Source organism: Oryctolagus cuniculus, chromosome 1 (assembly GCF_051225735.1).
Source record: "Oryctolagus cuniculus isolate XC-2025 breed Fujian yellow rabbit chromosome 1, ASM5122573v1, whole genome shotgun sequence".
NCBI lineage: Eukaryota > Metazoa > Chordata > Mammalia > Lagomorpha > Leporidae > Oryctolagus > Oryctolagus cuniculus.
Window position 1 is genome coordinate 154451820 of NC_142867.1, and position 21390 is coordinate 154473209.

Here is a 21390-nt window from a genome sequence, read left to right on the forward strand (position 1 = left end):
TATGGGCACCGGGTTCTTGTCCCGGGTGCTCCTCTTCCAGTCCAGCTCTCTGCTGTGGCCCGGGAAGGCAGTGGAGGATGGCCCAAGTGCTTGGGTACCTGCACCCATGTGGGAGACCCAGAAGAAGCACTGGTTCCTGGCTTTAGATCGGTGTAGTTCTGGCCATAGTGGCCATTTGGGGGGTGAACCAATGGAAGGAAGACCTTTCTCTCTATCTCTCTCCCTCACTAACTCTATATTTCAAATTTAAAAAAAAGTCAGTGTTAGAGAAAGAGAGAGAGAGAGAGAGAGAGAGAGAGAGAAAGAGAGAGAAAAAGAAGAAACAGAAGGATTGATCTTCCATCTGCTGGTTCACTCCCAACATGTCCATAATGGCTAGGGCTGGGCCAGGCTGAAGACAGGAGCTAGGAGCTTCATCTGAGTCTTCCAAATGGGTGCCGGGGCATGGAAATTTTTAAAAGGGAGATTTACTGTCAGCTTTGCTAAGGTGGGACTGCTTTTCCTGAATGTTCCTCTCTGTAGGATTTGAAGTAGTTGAGATTTGCGTGGTGGAAGTCAACCAACAGCCACGGCTATCTGAAGGTTGTGAATGGTTTATGTAGCAGCAGAATCAGTGATGATGTGCTGTCTCTGTTTTCTACTCTGCATCAAGTTCTCCTTTTTTTTTAAAGATTTATTTTTTATTTATTTGAAAGAGTTACAGAGAGAGGGAGGGAGAGAGAGAGAGATGTCTTCCATCCGCTAGTTCACTCCCCAGATGGCCATAACGGCCGGAGCTGTGCTGATCCAAAGGCAGGAGCCAGGAGCTTTTCTGGGTCTCCCACGTGGGTGCAGGGCCATCTTCCACTGCTTTCCCAGGACATAGCAGAGAGCTGGATCGGAAGAGGAACAGCAGGGACTACAACTGGCACCCATATGGGATGCCGGCGCTTCAGGCCAGGACTTTAACCTGCTGCATCACAGCACCAGCCTTGTCCTTTGTTTCTTTTGACCAATGGAGACCCCAGAGCTCCGGATGAAGGTCATTGTGCTACCATTTTTCACATAGTGATTTCCACCACTAGCTCCTTTGGGACACCTCTTTTGGCAGTTGGGTGGTCTTGGCTTCTGAGATTGAACAGATGACTCCCCTAATTTCCCAATCGCTCTTTTCAGACATTCATGTCCCCAGCTTCTCCCGTAATTATGCTATTGTAATTCAGATCCTCCCCAACTTACATGGGGTAACATCTGGGTAAGTCTATCTCTTGTAAGTTGAAAATACTGTAAGTGGAAAGTGCATTTAATAAACCTAACTTACTGAACATCTTAGCTTAGCCACACAGCACACTAGAGAGTATCAGTTGTTTACCCTCGGGATCGCAGGGTTGACTGGGATTTGTACTCACTGCTGCTGCCCAGCATCTTAGAGAGAGTAGTTCTGCAAATTACTAGCCCAGAAAAAGATCAAACTTCAAAGTAGAATTACCACTGAATGTGTATGGTTCTTGCACCATTATAAAGTTGATAATGAGGATTGTCTGAATTAATATGCTTATTCCCTTTCTCATATCTGCTTCCTCAACTGGACTGTGACTGATTCAGTTATACATCCTTTATTATAAGACACTGCATAGTGTTTATATCAACGATCATTTGGTTTCTGTGGAGTACTTACTCTTTGCCAAGCACTATTCTACTTGCATAAAATAACTACTTTATCCCCTGTAGCAGTCTTATGAGGCAGAAACTATTATTTCCATTTTATAAATGAGGAAATGTAAAGAAAGAGACATTCTGCAATTTACCGAGATTTCTTAAGTTAGTGAATATAGCACCAAGATTCCACCGTGAATTCTGACTCTGGAATCTACTGTAATCACTACAGAGATGAGTGAAGTCAGAGTAATGGCAGGATCAAGAATCGTGTCAGAAAAGGAATAACTGGGAAATGGGAACCCTTAATCAATAAAGTAATTCATAGTAAAGATTTTCAATCTCAGGAAGAGTGACAAAGAAGAGGAGGTAATCCTGCTGTTCCTATGCTGCTGGGAAGAACTACAACTGTTTGGGGAAATAAGTTCCAATACTTTGAAGACACTCTAATTGTTAGAACTATTCAAAAGTGAATTGTGCTGCCACGCTGATACTGTTCAGCCAGAGATAGAATGGTCATCGATCAGAAAGATGGCTTGTGTAGTTTAGCTTCATTATGAGCTCACTGTTCTTTCATTCAATTAAGAAACATTTCCTGAGAGCCAGGTATAACATTCACACTGGATTCAGCAAAGTAGACATGATCCCAGACTATGTTTACACACTGTAAGTATAGACAGATATTAAACAATAGAAATAATGCATACACACATAGACTAAACACATAACACAGTCTGTGATAAATACTCTGAATAAAAAATAGAGTACATAAAAAACATGACTTGGCAGCTTCAGGAAGAGGTGCATGATAAAATTACGTTTAGTCTGAAACTGCTGGATAAATAAGATTTTTCTGAGTGAATTGGCAGGAGATGATGGTACCAGGCTATACTCACTCTAATACAGCTTTAAAATTGTCAAGCTGTGAGCACTAAAAAATACAGGCTTATACATTTATAAATTATCTCTTAAAAATTTAAAGAGATGCTGCTGAAATATATTCTAGATGAACAAACACCATAGAAGAGAAAGAAAACTAATTGGCCAAGGAATCAGAATGTCTGTACAAAACTTTAGGCAAAAATTTAACCTACTGAATTTCAGTTTTCTTATTTGAGAACAACTGAAAGATAAATTCTTTATTGTTTTTCAAATGTGTGAGGTCTGAGACAGTAATATTTGTGCAAGCACTGTACAATGCCAGGTCTTACTTGACCTCACCTGATTGTGCTTAGGGATGCTAACAAGAGTCAGCAAACTTTTTCATAAAGAACCATGTAGTGGGGCCGATGCCATGGTGTAGCTGCAGATCCAGCTCTCTGCTATGGCCTGGGAAAGTAGTAGAGGATGGTCCAAGTTCTTGGGCCCCTGCACCCTCGTGGGAGACCCAGAAAAAGCTCTTGGCTCCCGGCTTCATACTGGCTCAGCTCTGGCCATTGCAGCCAATTGGGGAGTGAACCAGTGGAAGGAAGACCTCTCTCTCTCTCTCTCTCTCTTTCTCTCTGTGCCTCTCTGTAACTCTGCCTTTCAAATAAATAAATCTTAAAAAAAAAGAACCATGTAGTAAATATTTAGCTTTTGTGTACCCTATAGGCTCAGTTACAGCTACCTAACTCTGCTGTGCAGTACTACTACAGTCACTGATAACACATAAGGAAGGATGTAGACATATTTCAATAAAACTTTATTCACAAAAGCAATCAGCCACATTTACCCACATGTCATAGTTTGCAACCATAATGTAAGCGGTCGTTTTTTCTATTGTGTCAGTCCAAGATGTAGGAGATAATCCTCTTTCTGGATACCCTCCCTCTCTCAGCCCTCCCCCTACCTTCTCCATAGAACATTGTCCTTTGCTGACAGGGCTTCGCGATCCATCCTAGAAGGGTGTACACTTAGTCTAGAGGGTCTGTCTGTAGCTGTAAAAGTGTTTCAGGTTTTCCAGAGTGAACCATCTACAAAGCAAAGGTTCCTGTTTTCCTAGTGTTGGTGGTTTTTCCAAGCACAAAGTTCTTAAAGTATTTTTAATTAGGTCATTTACAGAAAAACAGTTGCCAGCCTCTCTTTTACATCTGCCTTTGGATTCAGAACTGTTCTATTACTATAAAGGGATTCCCATTTACAGTGGTTCTTTTCCATCTCCCAGAACCCTGTTCCCTGCAAACCACTAATCCATTCTCCATGGCTATGATTTGTAATCCTATGGTTTTCATCTCACTGTGAGACCCTGGTGTACCAGGCTTCAGTAACTGTTTGTTGAATAATTAGAATGATGTTTAGTATTCTTTTGAAATGCATGTTTAAAAATGGAATATTTTGTATTTATTAACAAAATTCTGATTGCTTGGAAAGTATGATAATATTCCAACATACCTAAAATCACTTATGCTGATCTTTTATAAATAATGTCTTCTGAGGGTGAAAATGAATCCCACAGAATAATGAACATGGTGTGGTTAAGATGAAGCAATGACCCTGCGGAGAGTTTGTTAATTGTGTTACTCAGGAAGTGTCTTGGCACTTCACAATGGTCAGTTTTTCAGCTCACGCCTCAGTCAGGAAGTGACTGTTACCAAGAACTTAAAGGAGTTTACTGTATCACAGCAGAGACTACTGAAGGCGGTGTTTGGAGACAGAGATTAAACCAAGTCTGAAAATTGCGGCTGTTCACTGTGATTTCTGGGATCAAACCTTTAAGAAGTTAGAGATTCTTAGAGGAAATCTTGGGCAAGTTAATAAATGAGGAAGTCCATGTATGTCACATCCCATACAAAAGCTACACCTTAGCTGAAGCCAGACCCTGTGAGGGTAAAGTGGACTGGGCCAGTGGTCTTCAAATTGGACCACCCAAAGATTTCCCAAGGATTGTGCAGGCACAATTTAGACATTTGACTTTAGACCTTCAACTTTGATATATATCCTTTCCTAAAACTGCAGTAGCTGAGGATGGGTTTCAGATCACAGTAACTCTTCTCCCACTTCTAAAACACAAGCATTTCTTCTCCTCCACCAGAAATTCTTTTGGGATGTGTGTAAACTTCAAATCAAAGAGGAGATGTTCCTAAACATTGACCTATTTATTCCTAGCAAGCACTCTATCTTTTTTTTTTTTTTTAAGGGAAAGAGTTTATTGGGGGAAACTCGACAGATCGGAGGGAAAGGGGCAAGGAAGGAAGAGAAGGAGAAGGAGAGCATAAGAGAGAGAGACAAAAACAGACAGAGATCAGGAGACAGAGAAGGAGAGAGAGAGAGAGAACCACGTGTAAAGGAACAGGTCCTTTTAAAACTTTGTGGCGGGGGTGGGGGCGGTCAGGAAAGTAGGAGCAGCGAATCCCATTAGGATGGGGGTGGAGCGTGGGCCACCTGGCTTCCAGCAATGGCGGCGGGGGCTAGAGCCTAGGACGGTGTCAGGTAAGACTGCACCATTTTACTAACATTCCCCCTTTTTGTTTTTTATAAAGCAGTTGTATGGGATTGCAGTAGTCACGAAAGTCCAGGAGGGGTAGAGGGACGATGATCTGTTTTTAGATCTACTTCCAAGCACCCTATCTTATACATATCACCGATAAAGGTGAAACTTGTTTGTGGAAAATTGAAAATTTTGTCCTTGTTGGTGTATTCTTACTTCAGATATCTAATTGAGTAAGGCATTGTAGTAATGATACATTTTTTGAATCCTCCAACTTCTAAGACTATGTAGCTGTGAGAGAAGGTCCTATAAAAGCAAAGTACAACAGTAGAAAATACTGAACATTGAAAAACTTTAAAAAATGTTAAAATACAGGTTTATTTCAGCTACTTCCTGTCCTTGTCTTTATGATAAATAATTAGCTGAAAACAAAATAAATCTTTCAACAGTCAAAGCTGTTATTGATTTTTTAAAAACTATAATAGTTTCCAGTACCACCAAAATTTTCAAAACACAGTGCATAAAACCCTTGGATCAAAGTTTTATGTGTTTCTTTGAGATTTTGGATGTGTTACTTCATAGTAATAGCTATTTTATCAAAATGTTTTGAAATGTTTATTTCAAACACAGTAAATCTTTATTTTACTTTGTCCCATAAAATATTTAGCAGTTACATTCCCTATTAACAAAAGTGCAAGCTATACAATCATGTGATTAACTTTAATGGTATATGATCTTTCATAAAATAAATAAGTTTCATTGTAATGTCTAATCAAGACATGGAATTATTTCTGACTTTAAAATTTTGATTCTTATTTAATCTCCCTTAAAACACAAGAGTCAGAACATATTTACTTAATTTGGTGCCTTTTCATCACATTTCCTGCTTCACAAATAACAAAATTTTAGCCAGATTTTGTGTTCTCATTGGGTAGAAAATGAGTAATAGGATTTTGTTAGAGTATATTATGTGGTAGATGTATTAATTACATCAAGTCTACAATAATTTAATTCTGAGTAATTTTGGTATTATATTTTACAAGATGTGAGCTATTATATTTCCTGTTTTAAAAAATGTCTGAAGTGTATAAAATGCTTATTCCAGTTGAAAATTAGAATTTGATATTTTCTGATGGAAAATAAATTTTTTATGATTGATTGATAGAAAATGAAACTGGAGCTTCCTAATCTAAATGGCGGAGAATTCTCATAACTTTAATAAGCTAAATCTGTAGTTCCAGGGTTTTGATGAAAGAATATTTAAAGTTCATTATTAAATAAAAATACTTTATTAAAATTACTGCAATTACAAGAGTACTAGATTTAATAATATTTTGATTTTGCCCAATTCCTTCTGAGGTTAAACAAAATGACTTTAAATTGAAAAACAAGGAGTATGTTGGAATTCAGCTTGAAGTGACTGCAGCCATCTTGGTTGTATCCACCATCTTGGATGTAATAGCTATTTTGTTTTCTAGGTGGATCCTGAGGGTCATTTGAAGCCCTATGATAGTGTAAAAACATTGTTATAATAACCTGTTAGCATTTTTATCTGATCCTCAAAATGTCTAGTTCTTGACGCTAGCTTCATGTTAAGGCAGACCTTGGTAGGCAGTGGTGATGACTTAAGCAACTGGGTTCCAGACACATATGTGAGACCTAGATTGAGTTGCCAGCTCCTGATTCAGCCCAGTACAGAGAGAGAAGGAGAAAAAGAGAGAGAGAGAGAGAGAGAGAGAGAGAGAGAGATCTTCCATCTGCTATTCTACTCCCCAAATGGCCACAATGGCCAGGACTGGCCCAAGCTGACTCCAGGATTCTTCCTGGCCCCCCACGTGGAGTACTTGGGCCATCTTCTGCTGCATTCCCAGATGCATTAGCAGAAAGCAGGACCTGAAGTGAAGCAGTCAAATCTCCTCCAACTGGCAATCTTATGGGGATGCCTGCACTGCAGGCAGAGGTACTGCATGGTGCCAACCCCCAAAAATCTTAATATATATCTTTTTTTAAAAAAAGATTTATTTTATTTATTTGAAAGACAGAGTTACAGAGAGAGGTAGAGACAGAGAGAGGTCCTCCATCTGTTGATTCACTTGCCAGATGGCTGCAACAGCCGGAGCTGTGCCGATCTGAAGCCAGGAGCCAGGAGCTTCTTCCAGATCTCCCACAGAGGTGCAGGGGCCCAAGGACTTGGGCCATCTTCCACTGCTTTCCCAGGCCACAGCAGAGAGCTGGATCAGAAGAGTAGCAGCTGGGTCTCGAACTGGCGCCCATATGGGATGCCGGTGCTTCAGGCCAGGGCTTTAACCCACTGTGCCACAGCGCCGGCCCCACATACATATCTTTTGCCCAGTTGTTTGATAGGATGATTAATGAACGATGTTCAATATTACATTTATATGAAATTACACAAAAGAAGCAAAGTGAAAATTTGAAAAACCTGAGGCAGATGTAAACGAACGGTTAAAATGTCTGTTGGGGCAGGCATTGTGGCGCAGTGGGTGAAATCGCCACTTGAGACTCCTGCATCATATATTGGAGTTCTGCTCTAAATTGTCCTTACTGTGCTTCTGTTCCAGCTTATTGATAATGCACCTGGGAATCAATGGATGATTGTTCAGGTATTGAGTTCCTGCCACCCACATGAGAGACTCAGGTGAAGTACTTGGCATCTGGCCTCAACTTGGCCCGGCCCAAGCTGTTACAGCAATTTGGTGAATGAATCAGTGGCCTGAAAATTCTCTCTCTGCCTTTTAAAATAAAAAATAAATGTTTTAAAAATACATTATGTTAAGCAGTTTTTTCTATTCGTTTGTTCACATTTTTTTAAAATAGGACAGTTGTGGTGTTGAATCGTCCCTGGTCTGGGTTCACATAAGATGTGAGCAGGGGACATGGAAAGGGGACCAGCGTTACCCATGGAGAAGAACAGCCACTTGCAGAGCTTCTTCCAGAATCAGGAAAAACCAGGAAGGGGATGTCCTCTTCCTTCCTTCCTTCCACTGTTTCTCATGAATGAATTTACCCCATGGCTAGTTTATGAAACCTGCTTTAAACAGAAGAATGACATTAAATAGATCAAGAGCCTGCAGGCAAGTGACATTACAGAAGCTAAAAAGTTTGAAAGCATCTGATCAAAGCCAAATCTCCCACCATGGAAAATTAAGAATTAACTTTGTATGCTGTACTCCGTATACTTCTCATCTGCCCCTCCCCCTCATAAAATAACTATAACATAATTATGGTTTTAGGTCATGCTACATTATTGTGTCTGGTGAATGTTTCACAGCTGAGCCAAGTAATATACTATGATTTCTTTCCATTTTTAAAACGATTTATTGTTGGGGCAGGCTCTGTGGCTTAGCAAGTAAAGCCACCGCCTGCAGTGTTGGCATCCTATATGGATGCCAGTTCGAGACCTGGTTGCTCCACTTCCAATCCAGTTCTCTGCTATGGCCTGGGAAAGCAGCAGAAGATGGCCTTGGGACTCTGTACCCACATAGGAGATGCAGAAGACACTCCTGGCTCCTGGCTTTGGATCGGCGCAGCTCTGGCTGTTGCAGCCAATTCGGGAGTGAACCAGTCGATGAAAGACCTCTTTCTTTGCTTCTCCTTCTCTCTCTGTGTAACTCTGACTTTCAAATAAATAAATAAATCTTTTTAAAAAGATTGTTTTCATCTATTTGAAAGGCAGAAAGAGGAAGAGTGTTATCTTTCATCTGCTGGTTCACTCCCTAAATGACTAAAATGGCCAGGGCTGGACCAGGCTACAGTAAGGAGCATGGAACTCCATCTGGGTCTCCCAGTTGGTTGTCATAGACCAAAGCCCTAGAGTTGCCATCTGCTGCCTACCAAGATGCATTACCAGAAAGCTGTATTAGAAGCAGAGGAACTGTTCCAATATGGGATACAGGAATCACAACTGATGGCTTAATCTGCTGCACCACCCACCCCTCTTTCCATTTCAGAACACATTGTTGTTGTTTTCTTTTTGTATACCTAATATTATATCCCAAACATTCAAATACACATCATACTATACTATACTTTTAAGTACTCAGTCCACAGTTATAATAATAATTACTGCTTCCCCTCTCCCCTTTATTGGTGCTCTACCTCCCATCAAATTTTGGGTTGGGTCGAAGGAAGGGCAAATTCCAAGCTAGTGATTGCTCTTTCATTATTTGCTATGGTTTAAATTATTTCTTGCTAACTGATCCTAGTTTCTGCAGCAGTTGTTAAAATCCCTTTTCAAGTCACTCAGACATATTGGTTATTCTTACCTGCTTTAATTTGAGAAGATTTCTCTATAGGTCTTGTACATATCTGCCATTCTAGGATCTTTCTCCACCTTCTTCTCTTCACCTCTACTCTGAAACTCTAGTGTCCTCTTCTTGGTCATGTAGTAGGTTCTGCGAAACAAGATTATTTTCTTTTTTTTTTTGGCTTCCCTACACCAAGTTTAGGATTCAGCTTTCTCAGCTTCACTTAATATGTTCCAGATTTTGGAGTGTCATGACCATTGTATCTCTTCATTATCTTTTGTACTTGGGGGTGTTTGTGCCCTACAAGCCTCTTTTGTGTAATTTTAGGAGGCCTTAGGAGGGAGTAAAATTAAATGTATGTATTCAGTCAGTCATCTTTATTCCAAACACTCCACATCTTGCATTGCTCATTTATTTTTTCAAATACTTTAGGAAATCGCCTCCAACCTTCCCTCATATTGGCAAACTGAATCATCCTATTTGGAGATCCTTCCATAGACGATATGATCACTTCTAATTATTTGACCGAGTCCCCTACCAGATTAGAAGCTCCTTGAAAACAGGAATTGAGTTTTATGTATTTATTTTGTCCTTCCTGGTACATAGCATATACCTTAGCTCAATATGAGCCCTCAGTAAATGTTTGCTGAATTTAATTGGCAGTAAAAGACTGACCAATGGTGGCTTAGAGAGATAAAGGCATTGGGAAGAAAGGAATATCTAGCTATCCAGAGCATTCACTTTTCACCTGAGCCTTTGTTCATCCACATTCTGCTTTTGCTTATCAAGAAATTTTTCTTTCTGAGGATTTTCAGCTTTGGAGTTTAATGGAGAGAAATGGGTTCAAACCTGGGAAATACTATCCTCTATCAACCAACGGATCAAGATGACAATGGTCACTTGTACATGTACATTGTCTTTTTATAATTATTGAAGTGAATGTGGGAGTAGCTTTGAATCTCCCCAAGTCTAAGAACTTCTGGAACCTAACTTGTTCATGATCTGTGGAGTTTCTAGAGAATATGTGCACACAGAGCTCTCCAGGTGTCTTGAAGTCATGGTTATTATAATAGAAATGCTTTTTAAACAACTCTGTGCAACTTTCTGATATCATTCCCCTTAGATCTTCAGGCAAGTTGTACTTGAGATTTGCTAAAAATTTGTCAAGAGTGGTATAGAGTCAGTTCATTCTGAGTTTTGAAGAAGTTGGCTGCCTTTGTTTCTAGGTCTCTCCATGGCTACGGAGGTTACTGCTGTTACACTTATCTTGCTCCTATTCTTCTTGTGCATGGATTTCCTCGTCTTTCAGGATCTATCACCCATGCCAATCATGAGAGTTGGCTTTGGACTTCTACTTTACTTTGCACTTGAGTCATTTTCACTTGGCCTTGCACTTGAACCATATTTTCTCTTGGCTTTCCCAGATTTTGATTTACTGTGGCCTGGCCCTTCTGTTTTCCATTTGCTTTAATTTACACTGTATATTTGTCTTCTAGTATCCTTGCTGGGCTTGTTCAGGAAGCACTGAGTTCCCTTTCTGTTCAGTCCAGCACCCAACACTAACTACCTTTACTTCATATCCAGACTTACTCCTTCTTTTAATCAAACCCATTTTTGTCCTCTATTTTCTCAATTCACTCAGCAAAAAGATGGCAAAGGAAGAATAGAATGAAGTGTTAAATGAAGTGCTAAACATTTTGGGGGCACAGGTACATACTTGAATCCTCTTTGCAATTAGAGTTCAGATATAAACAGGTATGTTAGATACCTTAGAAAAGATGGGTTACTAACAGGTTACAAGCTGTGCCAGACTCAGCAGTAGAGTATTAATTGATGAGGATACTGGTTAAATGTTCAGAATGATGCAATATTTAAGCTATCCTGATCCTACACCTGGGGTTGCCTAGGATAGGAAAATATATAAAATAGAACAACTAGAACTTCAACATAAGGGTGCTTCAGAGACTGTACTGAAAGGTATCTCTCTTATTTTACAAACAATTGGAATTAATTAATAAATATTTTCCCTCATCAGTTAAAGATGTGAGCATCAAAGGTCAAAAGCAAATCAGGGACAACATATGGGAAGCCTGGCAGAGTCTTGGGAGCACAGAGAACCATTACAGGTGACTTTTGGCGGTGGAGGTTCACAGCTAAGCAGTTACAGAATTCTAGGTGGAATAAAAATTATAATATACACGTCAAGTACACTGCAAGTAAGGATTAGGTCAGAGCTTCCTTGTAAGTAGTACCAGGAGAGTCCCAGAAAGCTCTCCAAGACAAGTGATTAAAAAACAAATGAGAAAGGTGGCAAGAGCTGGGTCAGAGCATTAAGACAGCAGAAGTAGAAGCAGAGGGGAGAGGAATTATGTGTGAACTTGTGCCCTTCTCTTTTGGAACTCGCAGTTAAACACAATAAAGGGGGAGAAGGAGTGTTTGAACATCCCTTGAGAAGCAGGTTATATTCCAGGAGGACCTTGGAATAATCTAGTAAGCTATTTGTAATCCATGGTTCCTACGCTGATAAGACTTGGAGTTATAGGCACATTATCTGAGAAATAACATTGCAGAGTGCCAAATGTTTCAAGAGAAATTTAACATTAAGGACTCATTCTGGAGCTCTTAATCACTGGCCAACTGACTTTTCTATTCATAAGAAATTCAATTGTACACAGTCACTTCCTTCAAATGTAAAAAGAAAATACAAACACATACCCATACATACAAAGAAATTCCTCATCAAAAAGACTAGAGGGTTATAGGGTAGAAAGAGAAAAGTGTTTAAAAACTGAAAATGACAATTGCAATTTCCTCTTAAGTGGCTCACATTTTCAAGTGTGCTGTCTATTTGCGGTGCTGCTCTCATTTCCATTGTTCTTGGACTAGTGTCCCTTTGGTAAATTAAGTTATTGGAAAAGATGACAGTCTTGCAGTTATATTGCAATTTATTTGCATGGGCTAAAAAATACTTGTCTATGGTTGTCCAGCTGTCTTCATTTCCTATATGAACACATTTTCAAAGATATCTGTTGAGGCACAGAGTGTCCCAATATTTTTGTTGTTGCTGAATGAATCCAAAACAAACAGCTCATTTAATAGTCATTAAAGTAGGGTTGACTATTATACACAAATGGTGGTGTTGGCGGTGGTTGGGGTGGGGGAGAGAGAGAGAAATGTGATATAAGAGGGTTGAGATGTTACCAAAAGCAATGAGAGGAAATAATTAGAAGGGAACCAAATCAAAAGGTCAATGTTAAGAGGACTAAGATAACATTCAGGTTGAAGTGCAAGGCTGGGGTTCTTAGAGCACAGTATGAGATTCAGTCTTTTGGAGATAATGGGGGTATTGAACAAGGTTTCTCTACTTGCTAGATGTGGCATCTTGGTCTCGTTACTTCATCTCTCTGTATCACAATTTCCTGCATTTTTAAGGTGGGTATGATAATAATATTACTTTACAGAGATTTATACAGATTAAATGAATTCATATTTGTAATGTTCTTATTAATTATTGTTTTTTTTAAATTTTTAATTTGAGAGACAAAGATAAAAAGAGAGAGACAGAGAGGCTCCCATCAATTGATTCACTCTCCAAATGCCCTCAATGGTCCCAGCTTGGGGCAGAACTGAGAAGCATGAAACTCAATCCTGGTCTCCCACATGGGTATTCTGAACCCAACTACTGAGCCATCACCTGTTGTTTCCCAGGATGCACTTTAGCTGGAAGCTGGAATCGGGAGCAGAGCCAGGCCTCAAACACAGGCACTTTGATCTGGGGTGCATATGTCCCAACCAGGTTCTCAACCACTAAATCAAACATTGATCCTTAAATATTATTTTAAGGTTACTTTTAATCAGTCTCCAAGAAAAATATATTAAGGGGGATGAGACTTAAACTTTAACAAATATATCATAATTCAGATGTGTCATAGTTATCTTTGTGTTTCCACACTCAGCAGAATGCCTGGTCCACTGTAGGTACTCATAAATACTGGATGATTTGCTTTGCTCCCATGTCATGTCCTGCAGTCTAGCACAGACACTTGCCTCCCATGGCCCACTTCAGCAGCTGCTTTAAGATGCTGAGTCTTAGTAGGTTGCCCATTCTGGGGTCAACCTCTGCATTGTCGTTCATGCTGTTACACATTGACATCCTGGTGTCTTGGCCATCAGCTGCTCTCCTGTCACAGTGGGTTCACCATGTGACCATCAGTTTAGGAGTAACCCCCTGAGAAGTCTATTTGCTTAATAATGTTAATATATCAGCCATAACAATGTACTAGTCATTCGTATTAGTGATTCAACTTTTTTATTAATTGTGAAACTGTGCTTTAATTTTGTTAATAGTTTTTATACCCATAATGACATTGGAAATGGCCAAAATGTTAATATCCTTTGTAATAATCATAATAGAAATAATAAGTTGATCATTCAAAGTCAATTATAATCCCTTGAGAGCTCCTAGTTGACCAGCAAGGAGCATAAGATTTGCAAACATGATTTTAGACTTCATGACTCTAGCTCCTGGCATCATGCCTCACATTTACTAAATCACTGAAAAACAAATGCTTGTGAAAAAGGATTGACTGGCTTTTAAGGAACTCATGTACTTCTCTGTAAATGTAGTCCTGAAATATATTCAATCATTGAACACACATTTGTTGAGTTCCTATTAGGTGCCAGGTGTTCTTCTAGCATTTGAGTATAAAGCATAGAGTAAAAGAAAACTGCCTTCTGTGAATATAACATTTCATGAGTGATTAAAAAGTAAATAAGATCATTTTAAATATAGATAAGTAATATGATTAAAATACAAAGTAATGAGAGAGATAGGAAATTCAACAGTCATTACTGAAGATATTATTAGGAGGTCATTTTAGATTGAGACTTGAAATGCCAGAATGCTTTAGCTACACAAAGATATAACAGAGGAGTGATGCTGGCATATGAGAGAAATAGGAATAAGTCTGCTGTCTACTGATGGAAAGTGAAGCAGAAGGTGGGAGGTCACAGAGGGAGGCAGTGGCCTGATAGAATGGAGCTTCCTAAGTGGCCCGGATTTCATTTTATAGGTAATGGGATGCTTTGAGAGAGATAGGCTTATGTAGAGAAGAGACAAGACCTGCTGAGAGCAATCTAGTTGCTCAGGAGAGTGTACTCCAGTAGGGCAAGAGCAGAATCACAGAGACAAGTTAGGAGGTGATCTCAGTGCTCCATGTATGACGAATACTGGCTTGGACTTGGATGGTAGCAATGGGCATGAAGAGAAGTGGATAAATTAAAGAGCTGTTTTGGAGGTGGTGCCAGTAACAATGGATGGGTTGGATGATGGGGGTGAAAGAAATGAAGGAATAGGAATGTCTCCTGGGTTTTAGCATAAATGATTAGATGGTTTGTGCTGCCCTTTGCAGAGGTGGAGAAAATTAGGGAAGAGCTGGAAGGGTTAGAAATCAATAATTCTGTTTTTGGTCTATTAAATTCCAGCTCTAATACTGCTTTCATAGTTTTCAATTTTGATCTCAGTGAGCTACATGACATTTCAGTGGAGAAACCTTATCCGTTAAACTTTTAGTGGAAAAAGTGATTATTGGAGAGACTGAAAGTAATGGCTTAGATCTCCAAGAGCGGAGGTTGGAATCTTCAAGGACCCCTCCATTCTAATGAGCCTTGAGCTCCCTAGGGGAAGCTCAAAAGCAAATCCCAGAGTTCTTTCAAGCTCACTGTGGTTTTTTTGGGACCATTCTACCTAGGAAAAGAAAAAAAATAAAGAATGTGCTTTTACCATATTGCACATTCTTCTCCTGGAACAATCAATCAAAGTTATGTTTATTTCCCTGGTTTGTTGTATATGGAAATGAGAATTCTCAAGTAATCCAAATGATGCCTACCTGAATCAGCACACAGGGTGCCCTGAGACCTAACATATCTCTTCAGAATTGTTCCCACAGGCTTTGCAAGATGGGAACAATTGTTTATTCTTTGTATAAATATTCTATCCAAATGTTTTTTTATCTACCTTATATGAATTATCTTTTCCTTAAAGGCCATACATTTGGCTGCTTTCAGACTTCCAAATATTAAAGTATGAAGTTTAAATGGCTAAGTTGCTTACTGGGTAGAAGGATGATATGTCCAACAGAGAGACAATACTTAAAAATGTTGAATGGTGAACAATTCACAGTCATATTTTAAAATCTAGCAAATTTCATTCATTATAATTTAAAATTTATTTCAGAATTACTTAATTTACTACTAGAGTATTTCAAAAAGTTCATGGAGAGTGGAACTAAAAATGTATATTTTGGAGCTAAAAATTTTGAAATCCATGCATGGTAGGGCTGTTCAGAAAGTTCATGAAAAATGCATATTGGGAAAAAATTAAGCATGGATTTCATTTGTTTTGCACCAAAAGTAAGCTTACTTTTAATTCTATTTTTCCACAAACTGTTTGAAGTATGCTCATACTCCAGAATGCAAGGTACAACACAGGGGACTGCACATAGTTTCTTTTGAAATCACCATTTTTTTAAAAGGTCATTTATTTATTGAAAGGCATAGTGACAGAGAGGGTGAGGAAGAAGGGAGAGAGAAAGGTGGGAGACAGGGACTTCCATTTACTGATTCACTCCCCAAATGTCTGAAGCAGCCAATACTGAGCCAGGTCAGAACCAGGAATCCCACCCAAGTCTACGACATGCACGGCAGGGATCCAAGCACTTGAGCCATCATTGGCTACTTCTCAGTGTGTGTATAAGTAAGAAGTGGCACTCCAATGAGGGATGTGGGTGTTCCAAGAGGTGGCTTAACTGAGCCACAAAGTCTGCTTCTGAAAACCCCCTTTAAAAATTTTATTTTCTTAATTTATTTGAAAAGAAGAGAGACACACAGAGATATCCCATCTGCTGGTTTACTTCCCAAATATCTGCAACACTGGGGCTAGACCAGGATGAAGTCAGGAGCCTGGAACCCAATCCAAGTCTCCTACACGGGTGACAAATTCTTGAGCTGCTACTTCCAGGGGTGCACATCAGTTGGAAGCTGGAATTGGTAGAAGAGCCAGGACTGGAACTGAAGTACCACAGTATGGGATACAGGCATTCCAAGCAGCATCTTAACTAGTACACCAAATACTTGACCCTACCACCATTTTGTTTTCAAGTGTTAGGAATTCATTAAAATGAATAAAGAATGATAAGGAATATAATTAACAATTGTGCATTATATATATAATTTCTTTTTTTTTAAGATTTATTTATTTATTTGAAAGTTAGAGTTAGATATAGAGACAAGGAGAGGCAGAGAGAGCGAGAGCGAGAGAGAGAGAGAGAGAGAGAAGTCTTCCATCTGCTGGTCCACTCCCCAGTTGGCCACAACGGCCAGAGCTGAGCCGATCAGAAGCCAGAGCCTAGAGCCTCCTCCGGGTCTCCCATGCGGGAGCAGGAGTCCAAGGACCTGGGTCATCCTCCACATGCATTATATATTTCAAAAGAGCTGGAAGAGAGTATTTTGAATGTACTCACCACAAAAAATGATAAAGTTTAAGATGATGAATATGCTAATAATCCTGACTTGATCATTACCCAGTATTTACGTGAATCAAAATATCATATTATACCTTATACATATGTGCAATTATTATGTGTCAATCAAAACCTAAAGCCAGAAGAGGACAAGGGAGCAATGTGACTATGTAAGTGCTATGGTCTGAATGTCTGTATTTCCACAAAATATTTATTGAAACCTTATCACTAAGGGCCGGCGCTGTGGCTCACTTGGTTAATCCTCCACCTGTGGTGCTGGCATCCCATATGGGCACTGGGTTCTAGTCCTGGTTGCTCCTCTTCCAGTCCAGCTCTCTGCTGTGGCCCGGGAGGGCAGTGGAGGATGGCCCAGGTGCTTGGGCACCTGCACCCACATGGGAGATCAGGAAGAAGCACCTGGCTCCTGGCTTCGGATGGACGTAGCTCCAGCCGTAGCGGCTGTTTTGGGGGTGAACCAACGGAAGGAAGACCTTTCTCTCTGTCTCTCTCCCTCACTGTCTAATTCTATCTGTCAAATAAATTAAAAAAAAAAAACCTTAAAAAAAGAATTATCACCGGTGCGATGCTAAGAGGTGCGGTCCTCTGGGAGATGATGAGATTGTGAGGGTGGAACACTCCAAAAGGGAACTGGCTCCTTTGTGAAAGATACCTCAGACAACTGTGTTGTCCCTTCCAGGCTGGAAGGACACAGTGGGAAGGCACATCTGAGAGAAAGTGGGCCTTTTCCAGAAACCAAATCTTCTGGTTCTTTGATCATGTAATTCTCAGCTGCCAGAACAGAGGGAAATCAATTTCTAGTATTTGCAAGTGTCCCGAATTAGGGTATTTTGTCATAGCAGGAGTGATTCCCAGCTCCTTTCCAAATCATTGCAATAGAGTGGTGAGAGAGAATTACATGGTGGTTCTCTGATGGTTTGCAACTGTCTGGAAAAGATGAGGAAAACCTGCAACCCAAGCAGCAGAAAGCACCTGTCCTCCCGATGGGCAGTCCTGATTTGTGGATCAGCGTACTTCTAACACAGAGCACAGAGCCTCCCCCTTTATATCAACAGCCTTAAACTCTTTCTCCAGAGTCATAAGGAAGGCTCAGGAAATCATATTTTCTGATGTTGTGCATCTTCACAGCAGCTGATCTGTGTCTTTGTAACATAAAGTTAGTTTGTATGTAAAATGCTATGGCTTAAGTTTTTTTTTTTTTCCTGGAGTATCTTAAATGAAATACTTTTGATTTTGTGATTTAAACGGTTGTTCTTGAAAAGTCTGAAGACAATATGATTTTTTCCCATTTGGTCTTTGCCTAGAAGAGAAGAGAATGTGTTCTTTTTCTATAAAGTCCAATCATTTTATTAGAATATGTGCTAGAATTTTCCATTTTTGATTGGCTTTCTCTGGTATGCAGTGTGCCTATTGCATTTGTAGTTTCAATTAAAATCAACTCTCTTTTTAAAAAATATTTTTAAATGTATTTCAAAGGCAGAATTACACAGAGAGGGTAGAGATAGAAAGAGAGATCTTCAATCCATTGGTTCACTTGCCAAATAGCTACAACGGCCAGGGCTGGGCCAAGCCAAAGCCAGAAGCCAGGAGCTTCTTCTGAGTCTCTCACATGGGTGGCAGGGCCCAAGCACTTGGGGCATCCCCCACCGCTTTCTTAGGTGCATTAGCATGGTGCTGGGTCAGAAGTGGAGCAGTCGAGACTTGAACTGTCACCCATATGGGATGGTGGCATTGCAGGTGGCAACTTAACTCATTATACAACAACACCGGCTCCAAACTTTTGCTTTTATTAATGAACTGTTATAATATTTTCTTGTGTATTCCTTTTAATTTAACCAATTAAGAAAAATCAGTTATGAAATGATTTTTCATTTCTCAATTTTTCCTTAACTAAGTTCATTTTTAAATCTCCATTTTCTCTGATCATCTCAATTCTGAATTTTTTCCCCAGTTCTGATCTGTGCTGTTTACAAAGAGTGTGCTGTCTCTCTGTATTTGAGATATTAGGTTACACTTTCTATTTTTTTCTATTTATTTGTTGATCTATTTGTTTATCTATTTGTTTCTATTTATTGCTATTTGTGGACATATTTTCTGGTGTGCTTTGTTTATACACATTTTCCCTTTTTTGATGCACTTTTCTCTAGTAATAGATTCTCTTGGGATTTGTCATTGATTCTTTTTTGCTGGCCACTTTGTTTTTTGTAAGATTTATTTATTTATTTGAGAGTCAGAGTTACACAAAGAGAGAAAGAGAGGCAGAGATAGAAAAAGAGAGAGAGATGTCTTCCCACTGCTGGTTCACTCCCCAATTGGCCAGAACGCCCGGAGCTGTGCCGAACCAAAGCCAGGAGCCAGGAGCTCCTTCCAGGTCTCCCATGTGAATGCAGGGGCCCAAGGGCTTGGGCCATCTTCTACTGCTTTCCCAGGCCACAGCAGAGAGTTGGATTGGAAGAGGAGCAGCTGGGACTTGAACCAGCACCATATGGGATACTGGCACTGCAGGCTGCGGCTTTATCCGCTATGCCATAGTGCAGGACCCTGCTGGTCACTTTTAAGTGACATAAGCTTTCTTATTTATTTTAGGAGAAAAGACGGTCCATGAAAATTCCTACAGCTCCTTGGCTGCAGGGTTTGCTCTCTTGCTGTTTTCACAAAGTTCGTAACAATTATGGCTATGCATTTCCTGTAATCTGCTCCTTCTCCTCTCCTCTCACTTCAGTCTGGCTTTCTATCCTGTGACTCTGTTATTCTAGCCTGCTTAATCTGGACTCTGTTCCCAGCCATATTTTTTCAGCAGCCAAGATCTACTCCTGCTGATGGCTGTCCTGAATTATAGTTCATGTTGCTATCAATGCCATGTACCTGTCTCAGAAAGGAACTTGAGTTTGTAAGTTTTGAAGAGTTACAGGTGCCAGAGTGCCCCCTGCCCCCAACATCAACCACTAGGACCTTATACTACCTTTGCAGTGGAAACTGGAAAGCTGCTTCTTCAGCTCCTGTCGCTCAGGAGTATCCGATAGGAGGCGGGATCTTCTCTTTTCAGAACTGCGAAAATATCAGCGAAATTATCTCTACTTCCTCCCAGCAGATATTGTTATTTCTTGAATCTTGTAGTTGTCTTGGATTGTTTGGAAGAGTTGTGGGGATGTTTGTTGCTAGGTTTTGTTGGAGGTGTTTTCCATGGTCTTTGATTTTGTCATCCCAGTTTAGTTCTTCTGTTTGATTCCGAGAAAGTTCAGGGAGATTAAAAAGCAGGGCTGCTGCCCTTGTCACCTCCACTTAAAAATCTTTACTCTTTGGATAAATTCACATGTAGAATTCTGAACTTAAAGCATTTACTTCCTAGTCACTCAATTTGAGAATCTTCTAGAATTTTCTTATTTCTGCCATTCCAATTATCTCTGTGTCCTGTTGTCACTGTTTTGCTAAACGCTGAAGAAAATTCCCTGATATGAGATTTAAAAGGTTGGTTGGGAACAGAGTGGCTAACATAGGCCCAGTAGGTCTACACACCAGGGCTGCATTTCACCCCTTACAGCTTACGTCAACACAAAAGAAGTCAATTGGAAAATTTTAGTTTATAAATAGTTTTCTATATACCTATTAATAATAATTGTTTTCAATACAACTATTTAATTAGGTAACAGTGGTGGAATTTCCTGTTTCTTCCATTAAAACACGGTCTACTGTATTGCCTGAATTGCTTTTTACAATGTGTAATCAGTTCCCTTCAGTATACCAACTTCTGGAAAAGTACACAAGTAGTCTTTGGAAACAGAAATTTTAACATGGACCAGTCATTTGCCAATAGTAATAACAATAAGTGAAATACACTCAGAACTTCTCTTATGCCAGACCACAGCAGGCAGAATTTTAATACTATTCTCCAAATCCTGACATCTGCTTTATAATCCCCTCCCCTTGATTGGGTTCAGGGTCCATAAATATGATGGAATTTCACTGCAATGCATAGGCTACATTTTATGGCAAAGATGAAGACATTTTGCTGATTAATTAAAATATCAAATCGATTGATTTAAGTTAAGCAAAATTAAAAGAATACTTAGAGTGAGTTTCATACTTTCTTATGTTCTCATGTTGCTAATTAGCTTCCTTTTGTTGCAACATGAAAACTCCCTGCAGCATGTTTTGTAAGGCAGGTCTAGTGGTGATGAACTTGGTGAGTTTTATTTGAGAAGGTCTTTCTCTCCTCTTCAGTTTTAAAGAAGAGGTTTTCCATGTGCAGTATTCTTGGTCAGAAGTTTATTTTTCTTTCAGCAATAAATATATCATCTCATTCCCTTCTGGACTGCAAGGTTTCTGCTAAAAAAAAAATCCACCAATAACCTAATAATCATTCTCTTGCCAAGCAGCTTCTCATGATACTTTTCAAATTCTCTCCTTGTCTTGAACTTCTGACAACTTACTAATGTGCCTTGGTGTGAATTTCTGTAAGTTCAGCTTATTTGGCATCCTTTGGACTTCCTGATCTAGATGTCTATTTTTTCTCCCAGATTTGGAAAGTTTTCTGCTATTATTT

The 21390-nt window shown here is 39.6% G+C and overlaps 1 long non-coding RNA gene across 1 annotated transcript; it reads right to left on the reverse strand.

Annotated features, from left to right (window-relative positions):
• Positions 1-6310: 6310 nt before the first annotated feature.
• On the reverse strand, positions 6311-20348 carry LOC149128707 (uncharacterized). The gene is made up of 3 exons (XR_016213496.1): positions 19810-20348; positions 9328-9456; positions 6311-8090 (listed from the first exon to the last, which is right to left on the reverse strand). It is a non-coding gene; the product is annotated as an uncharacterized LOC149128707 (long non-coding RNA).
• Positions 20349-21390: the final 1042 nt, after the last annotated feature.